At 41.5% G+C, this 20138-nt stretch overlaps 1 protein-coding gene across 2 annotated transcripts in view; it reads left to right on the forward strand.

Annotated features, from left to right (window-relative positions):
• Positions 1–5345: 5345 nt before the first annotated feature.
• The window catches only part of Plppr1 (phospholipid phosphatase related 1), a 344999-nt gene continuing 330206 nt past the window's right edge, over positions 5346–20138 (forward strand). Inside the window, exon 1 of one of the 2 annotated variants that reach the window (XM_004638056.2) lies at positions 5346–5656. The gene's annotated coding sequence lies outside the window, so the exon portion shown is untranslated. The remainder of the gene's footprint in view (positions 5657–20138) is intronic. The other variant, XM_004638055.3, reaches the window with a different exon arrangement.

The following is a 20138-nucleotide window of genomic DNA, read 5'->3' on the forward strand; positions in this document are numbered from 1 at the left end:
AAAGCCATTCTCATTTTTTTTAGGCATTGACTGTGGCTGTAGAGTTGAGCAGTTGTGACAGAGACCATATGGTCCACAAAGTCTAAAATACTTATTACTGGTTCATTACAGAATAAGTTTGCTGACCTCTGGACTATACTATTAAAAAGTGATGAATGAGTAATTTATTTTAGCTGTCTCATTCTAAAGATGGGAAAAGTAAGATACTGCCGTCATGTATCAGCTACTGAGAGTGAAGTGGCTACCACCCCGGGACAGAATGAAAAAGACATGGGCTTTAGGAGATTGCCTTTCTTGTTTTGGGGCAGGATCTGCAGAGAGGGAGGGCCAACAGTAGAATGTCTGCAGCATACAAAGTCAAGGGAATAGGAGGCAGGATTCTCACAACTCCCAATGAAGTTTCTTGGCAGAGTGAGCAGGATGGCACAGGGAAGTAAAACCAGTGAGGCAATCAACGATAGGTGTTTGGGTATAGCCACTTGTGCTGACACAGAGTTCCAGGTCTGCACTTGTTCTTGGTCCTGGGCAGTGCTATTTCTGAGATTAGATTATAAAGTGCTGCAGCTTCCTTAGACACTTCCCCATGCGTGCACACAATTCTCAGTAAGCTCTTTTATTGAGTGTGTGAATGAAGGAGAGAGAAAGATAATGAGATGCTGATCACCAGGTTCTCTCATTTTTCTTCTCCTGACTCAGCACAGTTGCAATCAGAGATGAGAAATTTCAGCTTTCCTTCCTCTGTCCCCTCCTGCTCCCCACCACCCAAGTCCCGTCCATGAAAACAGTAAAATTACGTCTTCTTTCTTTCATTCAAGATAGTTACAGTTAAAATGCTGTGGGTGGGATCTTGAGGATGATTCTTTACACTTTTGGAGTTATTTCTTTTGAGGACAAAAAGTTCTAACCACTGTATTATAATCCTACTTCAACGTACTTAAGGAAAAATTTAGTAAATTAGAACATCATCATGGTGGATTAGCTGGGCAGCATGAAGCTGTCATTTGAATAACAATACACTTTGAACCAAAACTCATTCGCTTTCTGAACCACAAAAATTACAGTGGGCTTGACTGATATGTTTCCAAGGGGATAACAACTGTCTGCAGAAATCTCCTTTGCCTTTCTCATTTCAACTCCTATTTTTTGGAACTCACACTCGAAAGCTTAAAAAATAATGTCTTTTGACTTCATCATCTCCAAAGAGCACCAATGCCAGCATGTCACCAGAATAAATTAATTCGGGAATATCTATTTATTCATTAACTCTTTAAGTAGTTACTAAACATATACTACTTTCCTGCTTTCCCGTGCCACTGAGAAAATAGATAAAGAAATTAACCCATCTCCCAGTGATTCCCAACAAAGTAAAGTGAAGGTACATCCAACATTAAAAAACAATAAAGAATTGGTGTGCCAGGAATTATAATAAGAATATATAAAGAAATTATACAGATATTTTGTAAGAGCTTTTGATGGTTGGTAAAAGTTTTGATTTTTACCTGAAGTCATTGGCCCTTACAGTCATGGGTTGGCATTTTTTCCTGAATCTGAAAAGACTGCTATAAACATGAAATTTCTAGAAGAAGAAAAACTTATCTAATTGTCTCATTGAGTCATATTTGGAAATGAAAAACTTTTATAGATATAATACAATTCAAATGGAAGTGAGATACATCCTATTCAGAGCAGAAATTAGGTACCTATTTAATCACCACAAAGTTGATATATATTTTTGCAATATAGAGCCTTGTGAAGTTATTATCATGTAATTTTCTAAGAATCAGGAATCACCTCCATTGTATCCACAACTTTGGAGAGTTTAACATTGAATCTTTTCCTTTATTGATCTTGTTTTTATTAATTCCAGAGTTTATTTTATATCAATATTGTGAACTAGATTTATTTAAAATTTAATAGCTAATTTTCTTTGAAATGTGTGTATATATAATTATATATAGAGAATTATGTCTCTTTGTAGTTATATATAATATATATTATGATATGGTCCTTGTAGCAGAAGGAACATGTACAATACATGTATTATATGTAATTTTAGAGATAGCCAGGCTACCATGCGGGGCACCTTTGCTAACATAAAAGGTAAAACCATTCAACATATATGTGTTTGTTTTTGAAGGGAGGTGCGACATTTAGGCATTGTCATTTATCTGTAGAGAGGGTAAATTCCAAAACTGAAATCTGAATTTAAAAACCAGGTGTGGGGTAAATTTGCAAATATGGAATCCATGAGAGAGGAAGAGCCAAAGTTTATTTTTAAACCAGAGCTAAAATGTTTTGATTATTATCTCTTTATAGTCCATCTTGAAATTACGATTTTATTTTTCTTATTCTTTTTTTCAGTATTTTTAGAGTCAACTTATCAATTTTTATTGTAAAAGAAAAACTTACTGAGGCTTTGATTAAAATGTCTTTCAATTTGTAAAAACAAAAAAACCAAAAACAGGTGTGGGGCCAGAGAGATAGCTCAGCGGTCTAAAGCATCTGCTTAGGCAAGCTTGGGCAGGCGCAGGGGACTGAGGTTCAATCCCCAGCATGTGGTGCCATGCCAGCCCTGTCCTCAGGGCAGGGCTGAGATGCCCCCCACCAAAATAACCCCCAAAACCAGGTATGTGCAGATTGGGCTTGGTGGCGCACACCTGTAATCCCAGCACTTGGGAGGCTGAAAACAGGAGGATCACTACGAATCTGATCTGTGTAGTGAGACCTTGTAGACTCTACTAAATATGTTAAAGCAACAACAAACAGGTGTGTGCATATTAACTTGTTTGGGCATCTTGTTACCCAGGAAGAGCAACACATTTAATAGTTAAAATTAGAAGGAAGGCAATGAGCAAACCCTACAAAGCTTGGCACGCTAATAGGTGGGATGTGACAGCAGACTCTGCCAGGCCGAGAGGTGTAATCAAACTGAGAATGTAAGTAGCAAAAAGTGCTTGAGGGATATCATGAAAAATAATGTGGTTGGAGGAGGCCAGAAGAAAAATTGTAAGGCGTGTGACTTTCATGTGTTTTATTTGTTTAATTATAAGAAAAAAGTCTCACCTTTTAAAAAAGTCATAAAAATGAAAATTTTAATAACAAATTGTAGAGAACTTGCTCTGTGTGAGGCGGCACAATAGTAGATGTTATATAAACATCATCTCATTTATTGTCCCTTGTGTTCACTCTGACTCCCAGCTCCCTGCAAACAGTAAAATTCTATTTAAGAGCTGCTTGCTCGCTGGCTTGTACCAGAAGGACCATAAATGGATTTTTGCCTTATGTGTACTTCTGAATTTATAAGGAGTCCTTTATCCTGGACTTCGTTAGAGCTACTGTATGCTTTGAGATAGTGAAGAGGGTGCTCCAGAGAGCTGAAGGAAATGGTGTCCCTGTCCTTCTCAGCAAATGCCAGACACAAAGGAGAGTATGTTTCTTGGATTTACTGTAGGAGAAAGGACCTTTGTCTTATTTCCTACATGTACAACTGCAATTGGAGAGTCACCCCAGCTCACCTCCCTGTTCTGGCTTTTTCCTAGTTCTTGGGTTCACCTCTAATCTAGTAGTTATGTGATGCCAGGGCAGGAAGAATGGTTTCCAGGAAGCAAACTGACCCTGCCCATGTAGAAACCTTGAAATTCTACTAAACACTATTTACTGTTCTGAGAAGAATGTGACAGATGTGACCCAACACCAAAGGGAAGGTTTGATAAAATCAGACAAAGAAATAGCAGCCCCAAATATTGTGAGTGGTTCACCACAAATGTGTTGTTTCCTTTCAGGAGAATCTGATCCCTAGCCTATCTGGTGGAGGGTGATTCAGACCTCTGTCCTAAAGCAAAGAGATGTTGCAATTCCACTCCTTTCAATGAACCACCAGGAGAAAGCACCTGCCATTACACCCTAAATGCTTTCTTTTTTTAAAAAAAAGAACTTCCCCATCCTTCTTGATTACCTCCAAGTCTTTTCTCCTGAACTTTGTTTTTGTTGGTGATATTTAGACATGCTGCTTTCTCTCCGCCGGGTGCACTCTAGGATTCGATCTAATTGTCCTGCTGTTCGAGTGTCACTCAGCATTATTACTGGGGAGATGAATGGGACACGGGTCAGAGTTCAGCAAGGAGGCATCTGCTCACTTACACTGCGAAGTGGAAGCACTTAGAGGTGATCTTTAATGAAAGCTTGGAAAAGATGTGCGCAGAGCACGCTGTGCTCCACGGTTCTGCACGTGAGGTATCTAAAGAGTGCTCCTTTTCTGGAGGAATATCAAATGAATAAGCAGGAGATAGGGATATTTCTGCAGCAAGTTCCCTGCTTGGGCTGTCTGCTTCTGCAAAGGAGAAAAAGAAGGATTAGATTTGGAGAATGGTTAAAGAGGTAGGAGAAAAGGAAAGATTTAGAATGAGTCCTTACCATTTGCCTGGTCTGCTCATAGGACAATCTCACCAAGGAAGAGTTTCCACTCCACTCGCAGACTCCCGCCCAGTGTCTCCGCCGGCTTCAGGTTACCAAGCCATCTCAGGTTTAGGTTCTCTACTGGACTAGACAGTTCTTCTACTTGACCAAGTACCGAGACCCACTTGTGAAGACCTAGCCTTGTTCTGGCATTTGACGCCAGCGGGACAACAGCTCCATTGTTCCTTTTGCCCTCCTGTATACAGCCAATGTCTCCTCCGTTTAATTCAGTCACCAAGGGGGTTAAGTATGGGGCCCCAGAGACTCAACTTCCTTTACTCCCCCCTTCGTCCCTCGGAGAGGATCCCTTTTGTGCTCCTTTTTGCTCTCGATCCATCTTCAAACCTGCTTGGAGGACTCCAGCGGACCTGCCCTTTCACGCTCTCCAGAGTGAAACTTGGGAGGGGAAGAAACTCAAATCAGGGAGCTCACTTTAGTTCAGGTTGTCACCTGTGGACCTCTGCGCAGACGCCTCACAGCTAGCGCCCAGGGGATCCCCAGCCCTAAAAATACCCAGGGCGAGGAGAGGCAGGCGTTAGCTAAGGCGCGCAGCAGAAGTGGTCTCCTAGGGTAGGTGGGGATCCCGCCACCGGCTTGCTGCGCCGAAGGAGTCCCGGCGTACCGAGCGAGGCGCACATTTGCGATTGGGTTTCCCCGCTGTCTGTACGGGGACTTCGAGGAGCCCTGGCGGCCCCGGGTGGGCGCAGTCCAGCTTGCCCCTCCGACTGGCATGCTCTCTGCGCCTTGCTCCCCAGCCAGCGCTCAGTGCCCCGCTCTGAGCATGCGCGGCCCGGCGCCCTCCCCACCCCTCCAGCCCCCCTCCTGCCCCCTCCCCGCCAGCCTTTTGCTCCTTTCCTTTCATTAAACAAACAGGAGATCCTGAAACCTGGACCCTGCGCTAGCAGCAGCGCTAGGGGAAGGCGGCGGAGGAGACCCGCAGCAGGATGGGCGCCAACGGGGATCTGTGATCCGCCGCCCCCGCCCGCGCGCGCGCACACTCACACACCCACACACCCGCAGACTCGCACCAACACACACTCTCAGACGCCCGCGCCGCGCGCTCGCCGGCTCGCTCTCCCACGCAGGCGGAATGCAGCAGCGCGGGGGGAGCGGGTCTCCAGCCGCTGCCTGAATGCACCTCGCTGCCGGGAGCCAGGCGGCCCAGTAGGGCGCCCAGGAGGACGCTCCCCCGCCGCCGGAGGTGAGTGCGGCGCCGGCAGCCTGCAGCTGCGGGAAGTCGCTGCGCCTGGGGAGCTCGGGCAGCTTCCAGACCCGAGGCGGCCGTGCAGGTGGCTTGTGGGTTTCAAGGTGCAGAGGCCAGCAGCGCCGGGGGTGCGTGGGGGGAGAGGGGGACCCCAGGCAGCGTTTCCTCCTGCGAGGTGTCAAATCGACCCAGCAGAAAGCAACCGCCTCCCTGCTCGTAAACTTTCCTCTCCTGTCATTTGGGAAACGTGGAGACAAAGGGGGCGTGGAGGCTCTCTTCGTCCAGTTCCACCCTGCGGACTGCTTTCGGGGCTGCATCGCTAGCCGGTGCTCGTGGGTGGGCGGACGGGCCGGGTCGCCCTGCAGGTAGCTGATGCCAAATCTTCCCATCCGGCAGGGGCTGGGATTTCTCTCCTTCAGCTGTCGGCTTTGAGATTGATTTTTGCCTCCAGCGTGGGCACCAGCCATCCTCCCGCCCCTCACCCCAAGTCCCATGCCCCAGGCGCATAGTAGTGAGGTGTGTGTGTGTGTGTGTGTGTGTGTGTGTGTGTGTGTGTTTGCGTGAGCAAGGGGGAGGGGGTGTCACCTGCTGGAGGGAGATCTTTAGGTTTTTTTTTCATTCAGCACCAGTGCCAGAGGCGCCGGGGTGAGGCTTGGGTCAGTGTGGGGATGACTGATGAGTTACTGAAAGGCTTGCTATAATCACCTAGAAACGCTGGGCGCGGGGATCTCTCTTCCCTAGGGTAGGCGCAGCGTTCACGCACACTGCCGCGGCAGCGCTGGGAGTTCCATGGGGCTGCGGTGGTGGCAGCGGTGACTGTGGCAGCTGGAGCTTTATTTTTGCTCTGAGGTTTTATGACACACACGTGTGGAATATGTAGAGGGTTTTGCGTTATTATTTTTCTTTGTGGGATATCTTTCTTTTTTCCTCTTTCAACCTGTTTCTTAGAAAGAGATGTTTTGCTGCTTCGTACATGTCTGCTGGAAAGACATGGTTCTGAATCTCTTCGGTCCTAAGAAAATGATCCCGTGAAAAGGATTCCTTAAGATGCAGACCCACTGGGACAGGATCTCAGAGCGTGGCGCGCCTGATTACATTTGGGGAAAGCCTGAAATCTAATGGCCCTTTGAAACAGCTGAGTTTCAGACAGAATGTGGGGAGTCGAGGGCCAGGACAAAGGGGAAGGGCAGAAGATGTTTAGGAGTGGTGAGACCGCAGGCCACCTGGAGCAAAAAGAAGTCCAGTGTGAGCAGCTGAACTTGGCAGTTTTAACAGGACTTCTGCATTCCACAGTTCTCATTTATGGAGTGGGCGTCTGGTTTGCTGATATTTAGAATGTCACATCTGGGGCATAAAAGACTTAATTATTCCTGGACTTACCTTTAGCATAATCATGAGTCAGTTCTTCGGGTCTAAGAAAGTGCCTTGTATGAAAGTTTGCCATCTTAAGCTGTTTGTGCCTGGAAGGTGGAATGGGCAGACAGGCCCATTTTTAGCTCTTTGTACCACAGAGTTTGGGGTTTGTAAGGAAAGCCATGAAAATGCTGGCATGAGGCCTCAGAATCTAAACTGCTGGTAACTGCTGGTCATCAGAGGGCTCTCCTCACTTTGGAAGGCCAGGTTGAGGCCATCTTCCTCCTGCAACTTGGACAGGGACTTCTCTTTGTTTTTCAACATTTGTGACTTTGAAGTGGGAGAAGCACAATGTATGTGAGATCCATTTAAAATTTCACACTTGAAAGAGATCTTGACTCCTAAATTAGCATAGCCAAGGGGAGGAGGAGAGGAGAGGAGAAGAGAGGAGAAGGGAGGGAAAGGGAGGGGAAGGAATAGGAGAGGGGAGGGGAGGGAAGAGGAGAGAGAAAGGGAGGGAAGAGGAGAGGGGAGGAGAGGAGAAGGGAGGAGAGGGAGGGGGGAGGAGGGAAGGGGAGGAGGGAGGGGAAAGGAGAAGAGGGGAGCGGAGAGGAGGAAAGGAGGGAAATCAAGAAAGGAGTGGATATTACTAAAACAGATTGGTTTGTATGATTTTTAAAGGGATTTATTAAGACAGAGATCTGAAAACATTCATTTTCTTCTCTTTTTCAAATAACCAGTGAAGACCTTTCCAGAAATATTTTCAAGTTGAAATTGGCATACAGGAGGTTTAAAAATAATTGTCAGCGTATGTGCTTTTTATTTCTTAATGAATATTCTCATCACTTTTCTAGCAAATCTTGGCAAGAAAACATCAAGATTTTTTTTTTTTTTGCTTTTACTAGTTTTCATGCTTTTACTAGAGTTTTTTTTATTCGTTCTGCTATGATATACTTCCTCCTCCATTTGTAAGACTGCTTTATTTTTTTCCTATTCAGTATTTACAAGTACTTATTGACTGCATATCCTGTATTCAGCATTGGAAGTCTTATCGAATTTTATAACAGTTCATAGAATTTACAATCTAGTTGTAAGTACAATATTAATGCACATGAAACAATCAGAGTGAAATACTTCTGTATTATATTATGAGCTCTTAATGCATGTGCTATGCATTCCATCTTTTCCTAGATTTTCTCAACATTTAGAAACCATGCTTCAATACTTATTATGTACTGGATCTTGGAAGAGAAAATCATAAGCAAGTAAAAAATAGTGCCTGCCTTCAAGAAGGGAGAAACAGGCGTTAACTAATTACGATTTGAGCTGATTAACTGTTATAATTGCCTAGTAAATCAAAGGCCAGCAGTACAGAGATGTAAGTTAATTTTTGTTCCATTTGGGATTTGAGCAGGTGATTGTTGAGATACTTGAAAAGAATAGTCTTTGCATGTAGGAAAGGATAGACGAGACATTCTGGAGAGAGGAAATGTGTGAAGGTGCTCAATAACTTGGGGTAATTGAAGGCCATCCCATGTGGCTAGAGCCAGAGAGAGGTGAAAAGCACCTCCCAGCCCTTGGGTGATGCTAATTAACAACTAAGCCTATGAAGTTTGGTTAGAGATGTGGTCAGGATACTATGGTGGCGAAAAGGGAAGACCTACAATGCAAAGAAGGGAAGAAGATTAAGTTTTCTTGGGAAGCTTGATATGATCTGTGCCTAGGACAAGAAGAGAAAGACTTCGGGCAGAAAACCTGTAAGGACTAGTGTTCTGTGAGACTATAGCAAGAGATGTGGGGTCTTCTTAGATTTCTGGAGTGGCACAACATTAAGCCAGATAACTAAGTGGGAGTGGGCAGAGAGTGGAACCATCCTGAGCAAAAGAGACTTCTGCATAACTTGCACCGGGAGCATTTGAAGGCTGGAAAAGCCTAAGATAGAATAAGGGTTGCATTAGATCATGATGATTGTGACCAAAGAGTGCTCAGTGAATTGGAGATGGTGAGACTGGAGTAGGGTGCCTGTTGTGGAAATAGCAGTGCAAGATAATTAGGGGAGTAGAGTAGGAATGGAGGGAGGAGACATATCTGGGAAGCAAATGAGACAAGAAAATCCTGCAGTTACCCCAAGTGTCTCCTTCTGTGTGTTCCCTCTTCATCCTCTACTTCTACAATATTTATTTGCATGGTGAAGCCAAGGCATTCACAGCTGTCCTCAACAATAAGTGAAGGCTGAGTATAGCAGAGGCTCCATAAATATTGTTGAGGGAATGAATAAATAAATGAGTGAGAAATCAAGACACAAAGTGATCATTCTTCATTAATATAGTGGAAGCTAAATCTGACACTTCCATTTCTTCAAAGTGATCAACTTGGGAAAGTCAGTGAAAAACTGTTCCAGCGAGGCCACAGATTAATAACAAGGACATCTTTTACTCATCCATTTTCACAAAGAGCACCTGTAATCTGAACTGTTACTGGGAAATAGCACTGATATATCATATTTTATATTAAATATATGGCTGTGTTGGAGGCAAAAGTAATTACACAGTTAATTAACAATATATAGTAGATTGGGAGTAAATGTGAATCCCCTATTTCTTCTTTTTTGTTGGAATTTACAGATTTCATGTACTTTGTAAGAGCTATTAAAATAAGCTTGGACTAGGGACTTTATAAACTATAAAGTCTCATTAATAACTTGTGATATCTGGCAGTCCTAGAATGTGTAGCAGACCACTGATATCCTAGACATCAGCCATGCAGCCCTAAGAATTAGGTCCCTTACTGAACCAAGCCAAAGCGTGCTGTGTTGTAATCTGAAAGTACAAGTGTGAGCTACCAAAACAGAGAAAAGTATAGTCAGATTTTTTTTCAGATTGTCTATAGGAGGAGCACCAAAGAGAGCTCTCGGAGCCTGCCACTGGGTAAAAGTTTGCAGAGGACTGGGGAGGGAGAATCGTTCAGAAGGTGAGAGGCTCAGTGGTGTTATGTAGGGGGTGATCTGTAAGTGACACTGGAACATTCTAGAAAATACTAGGACAGATGATCCCAGAGTAGAATGGCTTCACAGGAAACACCAACTATGGCTCATATAAAAGAAAAGTTCAAAAAGTCAAGAAACCAGAGAGCTGCAGAGTAAATCTCAGCATTCAGCAACATTTAGAGATATAGGAGACAGACAAGCCTCAGTGAAGAACAGAGGGTGGGGATTCTCAGGAAAGATGGACAAGAGGTGGCATGACCGCAGAACACACTAGGAATCCCTAGAAGGGCTGATCAGACCTCACAGAAGCAACCTGGGGTAGGCCTGAGGAAGTGTTCACAGATGGGATATCATTGCACTCCCATGGGTGACTGCTTTCTTTACTTTACAGCTGAGGTGGTTGAGACAATTTTTAACTGAAGAGAGACTGAAGGGATTTAAAACAGGGAACCATGGGCTGGCTAAATTTATTGGAACTGTCCTACCAATTTGATTTGAAACTGTCTCATTGCTATTTGTTTCTCAATAAAATTATGGAAAAAACCCCCAAATAGCATAGCAGATTAAAGTGCAGGTGCAGGGGCCTGCTGTGCCTACCCTGCCCCCGGGGAACTTGCTGAGATGGCAATTGAGACTGGGCATAGTGGCACGCACCTGTAATCCCAGATCGTTGGAGGCTGTACACTGGAGGCGAATCACCGTGAGTCCGATCTAGTAGTGAGACCCTGAACACCCTGTAGACCCTCCCCCGAAATACAAAATAAATAAATAAATAAATAAATAAATAAAATAAGACAGGGACCAAAAAAAAGACAATGAGCAAGAGTTCTCTAGTGAAGGGAGGAAAGCAGTTTCAGTACAACAGTGTGCTTAGAAGGTATATTCCAGATCTCAGTGGGGAATGGCAGTAAGAATATCCAGATGATGCAGTTATCAGTCATTTATAAAGTGTGCCAGGAGGAGAGTTATGGGGCTACTGAGAAAAGGTGCCATGAGCTTCCAGGTTTCTTACCAAAGAAGAACAGATGGGAAGGAGCCTAAGGAAAACACAAGGTGTGGGGAGGAATCCTTGTCTCAAGAGCAGGAAGAAGGAAGAATTGGGAACAGACACCAGTGGTCTCATCTCTTCACTGTTAAGTGTTTGAGGTGTTTCCTGTACCCCAGATAATTCAGATACTTGAGCATCCTGGAAATCTAAGAATCCTTACAGGGCCTAATGGTGACACTTGGCCATGCAGGCTGATGTGCCCTGGTACTCTAGCACATTTCTGGGATTACAGACTCTAACATTAGACAGGCTGTTATGTGAATTAATTTGAGATTCTGATTAATTGAATTCTTAATTGTGATTTTGCCACATAATCCACTGTAACTCTGGAGTGCTCAGTTAACTTTTTTATGCTTTCCTTTACCTCTTTGCAGAAAGTGAAGACAATATATTGTAGAACCCATCACAAAGGATATCAGAATTAGATGAGTTAATTATTTGTGCATCCTGGCACAGATCAAGTACTCAATAGATACTAGATATTAAGTATGACAACAGGTTAAACACATGGAGCTTTGGCTTTGTGCTTGGGTCTCTAGAGATGGTGTGCTTTGATGTCTATTAAAACTGGTTTTGGTTGAATACAAGTAGCTGGCTCTGATCCTGTCTTCCTGAATACAAGAATTAAATCAGCAGACATAAATATGGCAGGGATAGACCATAACCCTGGGAGGAGTAAACATGTGCTGGGAATGTCTGCTGGTAAATTTGCCTCCTTGTCTACTTCTCACATCTGTCTCTGGAAGACGAGTTTGCTTGCCTGAGGCTGGTCTTCACATTCTTCAGACTCATGGGCATTATGCACCAGGACTTAGCTATTTAGCAAATTATATTCATGGAAGTGACTACATGTATTAATTATACTACGTCTTTGGTATTGAGGGATATAAACCCTAAATATTTCAGAATGTGAGGTTTGCAACATTTCTTCACAAATTATATGCTGCTTTGGAAAAGGATGTACTGTGTTGTAAGATAGAATTCCAGTGGCTGTAGAAGCCTGTCACCTAGGTAGTGGGCAGCTCTTTGTGCTATACCCTATTTGAGTGTGTGTGTGTGTGTGTGTGTGTGTGTGTGTGTGTGTGTGTGTGTGTTTAGGGAAGAATTCCCATTCATCTCATTTGTTTCAGCTACACTAAGCTGCATCTATAGTCACCATGAAGATATTTTTCTTTTACTTTCACGCTTTTGGCTTTGCTGTTCTTTCTTTCTAGAATCCCATCCTTGCTTTCCCATCATTAACTCTTCTAGACTTTTAGGGCAAAAGTCACTTTTTAAATTATTATTATACAGAGTCTCACTACACAGTTCAGATGGTAATGGTCCTCCTGTCTCAGCTTCCCCAGCGCTGAGTTTACAGGTGTGCACTACTGTGTCCAGATCCACAGCTGGCCCTAAGCACCCAGGGTCCTAGGGCCCTGAACCGCATGTGGTTCAGGTGATGAAACTCAGGAACTTGCTCTTGCCAGGCAGGCGCCTAGGTCAAGCTATCTCCGCAGCCCTCAAAAGTCAGTTTGTAGGGATGGTTTGCCTAAACTCTCAACTCTGCTTTGACTTCCTTCTCTATGTTGCTTTAATTAGTTTGACTTTGTGTTTTCAGTGCCTAAACCAATGCCCGGTACATGTTAGGTGCCTCGTACACAGGGCAGAGAGAGATTAAATCCATCGTGTGACCCCTTTGAGTCATTGATGCCTGAAATAATGCAGATTCGCATTATTAAAAATCATAGAATTTTCTAGTTTGTTGATTCAGAGGAAGTTCTGTAATCAAATTTCCAACCCACCCAAGATGAGGAAGTAGTATTCAAAGAAGTAGTGTCAGCGTTAGAAGTAGGCTTGAAACCCTTATCTCTAAATTCTGACCAAAACTCTACTCAATATTGCAATTAGAATTAGATGAAAGAAGCAGCATTATACAAATTCAGTGCTGGTGCTTGTCTTTATTAAAAATTTAATGTTTTTTCATCATGAAAATTTGACATTGAGATTTTAAAAACATTTTATTGAAGTATTATTTATCTTGACTATTGAACTTTTTTTTGCTTGATTGTACCTCACTCACCTGACATTATTTTCACTGTCTTCTTCCTATAAAGTGGTGGAAAGGATACTTTTTGACTCTGTCATAAGCTTATAGCAACACTGTGTATGCATGTACCCTTATTGAAAATATTAAAGAAAATATTGTTTAATATGGTGTGAGTATACTATTTAAATATTCAGGGTTGGCTAGATAGCTCAGCAGACTAAGTGCCTACTTTGGCAAGAGCAGAGACCAGGGTTTGATTCCTGGTCCCACATGCCATGCTGGCCCTGTCCCCAGGGCATACTTAGCCAGTGACAGAGTCTGGGCCTGTAATTTCAGCCCTGGGGAGTTTGAAAACAGGAGGATCACTATGAGTCTAAGCTGGGCAGTGAGACATTGTACCACAGAAAAATATTCTATGATCTGATTGATTTGCTAATCAGTAAAATTTCCTTCCATGGTACGAGCAAGACCAGAAAGATAAAAATGAAAGACACACAAAAGCTTTGTCTGTGTCACCTGTTTATCCTTTGTCTTAGGACTAGAGAGAAATGCAGACAAAGTTTAGAATAGTTCTTTCACTTACAAACTTGTATATGTGGTTAGTTATCAATTGTGTTGTTGGGTTTTTTGAAGATTTAAGATAGAAAACAGGAGACAACTATTTCACTCATCAATTGACTGGTCTTGGCTTATATCACTGCTACTGTGTGTTGAATTCAGATCAGAAGTAGAAAAACAAAGTGTAGTGATTTCTAGTGAGAGGGAGGAGGAGGAGAGAGATAGGAATAGGAGGGGGAAGAGAAGAAGAGGAGGATAAGAGGAGGAAAGAAAAGGTGAGAGGAGAGAATGGAAAAGAGAAAGAAGGAGAAGGGAGTGAGTGAGAGAGGAATGGATGGATGGAGGGAGGGTGGCATTTTGAGTGGGTCACTGCTAGGTATCATAGAAGGTGCTATCACAGATTCTCAAAAGGGCTTCACATTATTATCCCATTAATTTCTGTAATACATTAAAATAATTATTGATGTTCCCATTTGACATCTGGGCAAACCAAGGAACTGAAAGTTGAACAAGCTTAGCCCAACTCTCCCAGATAGAGTAGGATTCCAACCCATGACTGACTCCAAGAACTGTGTTCATCCCAGTATCCTTTGATTTCTTGAGGCTTAGAATTTCAGATCATTGTGTAGCTGTCTCGCTCACTGTGAAGCCTCAAGTGACAGGCTTCTGTGGCTTGTTGGTGTTAACTGGATGGAGAGGCAGCAGTCGGTTCCACATCATGCTATTATTTTGTCCTTATATGGTACATTTAGCTTTTCCCATTTGTCAATAACAACTTGCAGAAGTGGTATACACACATAGGAAACAAATATCCTTGTTTGTGTGACTGTCATAAATTTGTACACGACATGAAAGCATGTGTTTTGTATTGCTTCCATTATCGTATAAAGGCTTTTTCTTTGGGTATTATGCCAATGAAGTGTTCTAGAAATGCTCACAGACACAGACTGATGAGAAGTGATCATGTTCCTGGAGCGAAAGTGTCACAAGGAGGAGGGTAATGTATTCACATGGCTGGCCTTTGAGGGTTTCTGGAATGCCCTTTTTATTGAAGTTTCTGATGAGAAGCATGGAGCAGTGGCCCCTCATCAACATTTAAATTCAATGAAATACATAATCAAGTGGAGTCAGATACAATTAACAAAAACAGTGTCTGGTTGAGACGCTGCTATTCCTCTCAGCAGCTCTACAAGCCCCGTGTGCTTTATCATTATTTCTATCTTCCAGCCTTTGCTGGCTATCGCTTCCAGGCAAACCCACTCGCTCAAATGCTCTAATAATCAGCCCCCAGACTACTCTCCTGGGGGTCACAGGAATGCAAAAAAAGAAAAAAAGGCAGATTTTTTTTACTCAAATTTGTATTAACAGAGAAAAAAAACCCACAATCTCTCTTTATGCATTTTATTTTTCCTTTTTTTTTCTTCTTTTTTACGTGGCTTGACATATAACATGGGAAACAGCTTCCAGCCAACTAGTTTGCAACAACAGTTATTGTGTTCTAGCAAGTTAAAAATCAATTAATTGATTCTATAGATACTAGAATGATATGTAGTATGTACATATGATAGAGTGCCTTGTGTAGAAAGTAATTATGTCTCAAATTTCTGCTGAATCTTTTTCTCAGGAAAACCACTGACAGTTGTTTGGTTTTTTAACCTTTTTTGCCCCTTAGCATTTGCATATTTATAAAAAAATCAGATTCATACTTTACATATTTTTACTATTTAATGCTTGTTACAATTTCAATCAGAAACAATTTTTTGATTAGCAAATATTTTAAATGTTATTACATGTGAAGAATGAACTGTATTTTCTGTTTAAAAATAGAGCATGACTAATGCACACCCTTCTGAGCATCTTCTAGATGTCGCTTATGTCATGTGTTTTTGCAGGGTTCACATTGTAGTGAAAGATAAAACAATGAGAATACTAACTTTGAAGTTAGTATGTATGACATCACCTGTCAATTCCTCTTGTTTCACAAAACTGTTGTAAGGGATAGCTCTCTCCAAATGTCTCGTCCCAGATGAGAAAGTTGAGGTCCACTGAGGTTAAGTGGCTTGTCCAGAATTCCACCACTGGTGATTGGAGAGGCTGAGACAACAGGCTCTTTTCCTGGCTGCTATGATAGTGCTGATACCATTTCACCTGACTAGTCCAGTCAAGGAAGAAGGCACTGGGGAGCTTGCTTCACGAACACTAGTTTGAGCAATGAATCTCTACCAAATTGAAGCTCGTGCTTTATTTAAATGTTCACCCACTAGCTGCTGCAGAAAATGCCTTCTCCTTTGTATTAGTCATCTTTCTGTTGCTGGGAGAAAATATTTGACATACATAACTTAATGGAGAAATTGTTTAGCTTGGCTCATGGTTGCAGAGGTTTAGTCCATCACTGACTTGCCCCAGGGCAGAAACATCTTGGTGGAGAGGCTGGAGACAGGAGCAGCTCATCTCGTGGCTGCCAGGAAACAAAGTGAGAGGGAGGAGCACTGAGATGAGACCTCAAAAATGCATGAGCTCATTGCCCTACCTCCTCCAATTCACGCCTACATCCTGATAGCCCTTTAGCTATGAACTTGTCAGTGTCTGAATTCATGAAGCTGGTATCTTTATGATCTATTTGCCTTGGCAAAGCACCACGTCTGAATCTATGACACTTTGTGGAATATTTTAGATTTAAACATAGTGCCATCTTCCCACCTTAACCTGCCCATCTCATCCTTCTTCATGCTCCATATTTTCTTCTGTGGCCTCACATTTTGTATTAGAGTATCATTTTGAAGCAAGACAACAATTGTGATGTGACATGAGATGTTATGTATACTACCTAAGGAAGATGTTCTTCTATAAACATGTAATTTATTTTTCAGTTTAGCTTTTTGCCATCTTGAGCCTTTTGGAATTAATTTTGAAACAAATGCATTTTGGATAGCAAGCTTAAAATTCTGGATTGTCACATTTTCCTTTATAGCACTTTACTCTCCTTGTAACAAAGTTAAGATTTAAATCAAAAATATGAAAATACAACTCATGCTACTAACAACAAAATTTTGTTAGGTCTTTGTCAAACATCACCTTCAGCCACTACTGACCACTGAGTGCATGTAATTCAGAAGCTTAACAAGAGGTGGGAAAATTTGACTAATACTTTAAAACTTTGTTTGAAAACTAAATCTCAGCCATCTTTCACTGTAGTGTTCTACTTTCAGAGAAATGCTTGGGAATTTGTGAAAATGTGTACCTTTTAAAAACACGAATATGATATTATTAATCTCTGTTGGTTTAATTTGTAGTTGAAATTTCTTTATTTTTTAGATTTACTGGTTGTATAAGTATAGATTTACATATATGCTTGCACAGAATCCTAGAATGTGTGGTAAGGATCTCAGCTACTCATTCCACACTAGGATCTGTCCTCTCACACTACTTAACAGCAAGGTGTCCACTCTCTCCTTTCTAGTGTCAGGGCTTCATTCTTCCCCATGAGGGTGACCATATGGATCTACCCAAGATAGAAGCCAGTTGGGCCTGAGCTGCAGTTGGCAGGTATCCTGGGATCTGGGGCAGAGTAGCTAACCTTGATGTTCATCTAACATCTGAAACATACCTTCTGTGAAAGCATCTTGGGTCTCTGCACTTGTTTATAACCTCTATAACACGCTTTGCAAAAATCTGTGTGTCATCATTTTCCACTACCTTATCCATCTGCTCAAGTGTTATCAGACAGGCTTTTCTGGATGACTTCAAAACATCCATCTTATTAATCTTTTTCCTCCAGTTGATGTTTTTTCATTAGTACTGATAAATACTTTCCCATATATATGTTACTTGTTTATCTGTTTGTCATTTGTCTTGGCCAGTAGAATGAAAATATAATGAAGTGAGGGACTCCATACATTTTGTTCATTGTTACATCTCCCAAACCTAGAATAGTGTCTGTCATACTATAAATTTATTGGATAAATGAATTAGAAGACAGCACAGTGTTTTTAGAGAAGATCTAAAAAGAACTGTGGCAATCACGAGTTTCAAAAAACAGAAAGCAAGAGAACATCTCAAAATATGAGATAGCTTTAGAGATCCAGTGTGGTGCTGGTCTTCTCACCTCCAGTTGGAAAATGAGGCTCCAGGCAAAGGGGATGGTCCCAGAGCATTACTCTGAATGAGGCAGGTTATTTCAGCCACCTTGGCTTTCAGGCACGCAGGGATCTGGTAGGTAGGGTAGGTGCTATGCAGGTTACTTAGGCATAAAACATTGTTATACTTTGGGAAAATGGAAACATTAATTTAAAATTAGCTGAATTATACATCCTTCCTCTACGTACATGGGAAACAATGTCTAGGCTTAGGAGTGCAGTTTGTAGGGAAGAAGGTGAACTTAAGGTGCACCTATAGAAATAAAACTCCATGTCATATAAAGACACAAGTGTGTAGTCCTCCAACAAAGTAAATTAACTGGACACAGATTAAAGAATGGAAGAAAATACCTTTGGAAAGCTGAAAGCATTTAGCATATGGACCTTATCTTTATATGATCCATTGTTGAGAAAATGTAAATTTGTACAGGCAATCTAGTTATCTTGAAATCTTTAAATTTGAGCTTACCCTTGGTTATGAAGTTGGGTGTTGAGTGAGAAGTTGACATACAATCTGTGTAGTTTGTTGTGGTCCTTGTGGTACCTCTGTGCAGGACTGTGGAGCTGTGGAGACATTGTGACTTCCCTGAATTTGTGCCTGGGCTTTCTCCTGAGAAGCGTTATAGTAATGTGGCAATACCACCTGAATATGTAACCTCAGGCTGGATCTTTATGGATTTAAATATATAGAAGAAATTTGCCAAAGTAATTGAAGAGAAATATAAAATTAGAGTTTAGCCATATTAAAAAAATATTGTAACAATGTGTACTCCTAAAAGATGCAAGCATTTTAATGTGTATTTAGGAAGAGCAAATCTGGGGTCAAATAGTGACAAGCTAAACTTTGTATCTCTGGAACAAATAGAAATTGCACAAATAGAATTAAAACAAGAGATGTTTAATCATTCAGAGCTGGGTGAGTAGATTGCCTGATGTTACGTGAAAGTTAAAGTCACTAAAAAATAAATCAGAATTTACCAGATAATTAGTAGTTTCTCCTAATAGGCCATCTGGAGGAGAGAATTCTACAATAACCTTTCAGCAAAGGTTCTATTTCTTCTTCCACCAACACTGTCACCTTTGATATAAATCTTTGTTCCTCTACTTTTCTCCTTTAAGTTAAAATTCTGTGTGCTCAAGACAAAGGAAGAGTTTGTGAGACTAGGACTCTTTCTCCTTTTTCTTGTTCCTTCAGAAGACATTTTAGATCATCTCAAAAAAATCTGAGAAATTTTCTAGCCAACTACATCCTTCTGTTGTAAGAAGTCTACTTACCAATGCATTATTTTTCCCTCTCAGAGCTAGATTGTCCCCAACTTATAAGATAATGTAAGATAATAATGTAAGTCACTTTTACCCAGGACTACAGCAAGACTCTTGAGAAATTTTCTTCATATTAAAAAATAGTTCTGAGGGCTGGGGAGATGGCTCAGTAGAATAAGTGCTTGCCTGGCAAGCGCAAGGGCCTGAGTTCAATCCTTGGTTCTGAAAAAAAAAAAAAAAAAGTTCTGAAAAAAATTGTTCTGAATTATTTTCTTCTTTTAAATTTAGGAAACTGCAGTAGCTTAAGTAATTATACTTTTTGCCAACAAGAAACTTGATGGAATTATAATTCCCTAGATAATAGCTCATCAGTGACAACAATTTAATATTTTCAAAATATGAGTTAAAGATAATGATTTTTTAAAAGGAATGTCCACACTGACTTCCATAATGGTTGTACTAGGGAAATCCCATTCAACCCAGCTACTCCCTTCCTGGATATTTTTTCCAAAAGAACTGAAAACCTCATACCACAGTGATATATGTGCACCCATGTTTATAGCAGTGCGATTTTTTATAGCTAAATCCTGGAAACACCAAGATGACCATCAACTGAAGAATGGATAAAGAAGATGTGGTATTTTTACAGAGTGGATTATTATTCAGCTATAAAACAGGATAAATTTGAGGCTTTTGTTGGTAAATGGATGCAACTAGAGACCATACTCTTCAATGAAATAAATCAGACCCACATGTGCGAACATTGTATTGTCTCCTTAGTGTAAGAACTGGAATCTGAAGGGTACAATAGCCACTGGCGAAAGGGAAGAACTATTCAAAAGGAGTTACTGAGTTGAGGAGAAGGACAGGAGAGGGAGAGGGGAAGAGAGATTTATCTATGTATGGAAACAGGATGGTTTGGACAACTGTGCTGTGCATCTCTTCTGGTCTATGGAAAGAAGCAGTTAATGTTTGGTTTCTTTTTCTCCTTAAAATTGTTTCTCCTGTTTATCTTCTTAATTTCTGATATCTTTCTTTTTTTCTTCTTCCAATTTTACATACATATATCTGGTAATATGAATAATTGGTTGGAAGATAACACTATA

Source organism: Octodon degus, unplaced genomic scaffold (assembly GCF_000260255.1).
Source record: "Octodon degus isolate 3935 unplaced genomic scaffold, OctDeg1.0 scaffold00094, whole genome shotgun sequence".
NCBI classification, from domain to species: Eukaryota; Metazoa; Chordata; class Mammalia; order Rodentia; family Octodontidae; genus Octodon; species Octodon degus.